We start from the raw sequence: 2,321 nt of genomic DNA on the forward strand, positions 1-2,321 counted from the left end.
GCCTGTCACAGTTCTGTACTCCAGTCCTTTCCATATCTTGTTCATATTAAAATTTATGGAAACGTATATTTAAAAGTGAATAAATGATTATTTTGATATCCTTATCAGCAACCTCATAAATCTCAGAATCTTCATTACCTTTTATATTCCAAAGTGAGGGGCGTTCCCTTTAAATAAGGATATATTCAGAAAACAACAGTTTATCATTTTGGAACACCCCCATTTTATCAGTGATGGGGGGATTCATACCATATGTTGACAGTATGACGGTTGGAGTTGCACTTACAGCAGGTCTGTAGGCATCCCCATACACGTGCATACTGACTGTCAGTTCAAGAGAATGGACAGCTAGATTTTCGACATTCGCTTTTAGAGGTAGTAGGTTGGCCAAGGCACCAGCCGCCCGTTGAAATACTACCGCCAGAGAGTTATGGGGTCCTTTGACTGGCCAGACAGTACTACATTGGATCCTTCTCTTTGGTTACGGTTCTTTCTCTTTGCCTACACATACGCCGAATAGTCTGGCCTATTCTTAACAGATTCTCCTCTGTCCTCACACACCTGACAACACTGAGGTTACTAAACAATTCTTCTTCGCTCAAGGGGTTAACTACTGCACTGTATTTGTTCTGTGGCTACTTTCCTCTTGATAAGGGTAGAAGAGACTCTTTAGCTATGGTAAGCAGCTCTTCTAGGAGAAGGACACTCCAAAATCAAACCATTGTTCTCTAGTCTTGGGTTAGTGCCATAGCCTCTGTACCATGGTCTTCCACTATCTTGGGTTAGAGTTCTCTTGCTTGAGGGTACAATCAAGCACACTATTCTATCTGATTTCTCTTTCTCTTGTTTTGTTAAAGTTTTCATAGTTTATATAGGAAATATCTATTTTAATGTTGTTACTCTTCTAAAAATATTTTATTTTTCCTTCTTTCCTTTCCTTACTGGGCTAGTTTCCCTATTGGGGCTCCTGGGCTTATAGCGTTCTGCTTTTCCAACTAGGGTTGTAGCTTAGCAAATAATAATAATAATAATCCATCCGATAGCCTTTCCAGCCTGCCTTCAGTTCAAAATACCACCATACATGCTCAAACTAGCCTGAACAAACCAGTTTAATATGGTTTCTTCAGTCAGTTTGTCAATTGAAACTATGCCTGTATGGGAGGCTTTAGGGTTCAGCCAAACCGAGAACGGCAAGTATCGAGGTTGAGGCACGACTTTGGCAGCAGGTCAGCGACAAAATGATGCATGGCCACACCGGAAACACAAAACCTGTCATATCTCCTAACTCGAGCCAGTTCATCCTTCCTTGCAAGAATGGTACTATCACGTTTGAGTTGGAAATTGCTTCAGATTAAAATTATCTATTGAATTATAGACTATACATTAGAGCTTGGTTTCATGATTTCAATAAACAGAGAAAAGAAAAAAGTAAATTCTAAAATTTATATTTCTAGTCTGGTTTATATGAAGGCACATTTTATGAATGTGTTCGTATAACACAAGTCTTTTTTTATACGTTCCTGGGAATCATAGAGTTCAGGTTCACAAAAACAAACGTGGAAAATTAGAGAACCTCTATCTCTCGCTAACCAGGCACTATAATTGCTTCAAATATGAAGAAATTCATACAAAAGTCGGTCTCTTTTACTTCATGAATTTAATTATTTAAATAAAGTATATTGTTTAAACATATATACGAAAATCTCTCTGTTCTATCTTTTAGATTTTCTGTTTTTTCCAGCCCTCCTCTCTCTCTCTCTCTCTCTCTCTCTCTCTCTCTCTCTCTCTCTCTCTCTCTCTCTCTCTCTCTCTCTCTCTCTCTCTCTCTCTCTCTTTATATATATATATATATATATATATATATATATATATATATATATATATATATATATATATATATATATATATATATATATATATATATATTTATATATATATATATATATATATATATGTATATATATATATATATATATATATATATATATATATATATATATATATATATATATATATATATTCAATTGAGTTTTTAACACTGTTATTAATGTTTATTGTATTACGAAGATCCCCAATGCTAAAAGCTCTCCTTCAGAAACCGATGAAAAATAGTGTAGCCTCGGGAGAAGACTAGTAAAAGGTGACAGTATGGTCTGATTTCTTATTGAGATATATCAAGCCGTGAGCCCATCCTCCCTTAGGTCTCAGCCAAACTGGAAGCTTTGATTGTAGAGGTAGAAGGGAATAGGTTCTTGTGACAATTTGTAACGAAATGTATTTTATGTTGGTATAACGGGCAAGGGCGGAGGCTTGACTCTACG

Source organism: Palaemon carinicauda, chromosome 30, assembly GCF_036898095.1.
Source record: "Palaemon carinicauda isolate YSFRI2023 chromosome 30, ASM3689809v2, whole genome shotgun sequence".
In the NCBI taxonomy this organism is placed as follows: Eukaryota; Metazoa; Arthropoda; class Malacostraca; order Decapoda; family Palaemonidae; genus Palaemon; species Palaemon carinicauda.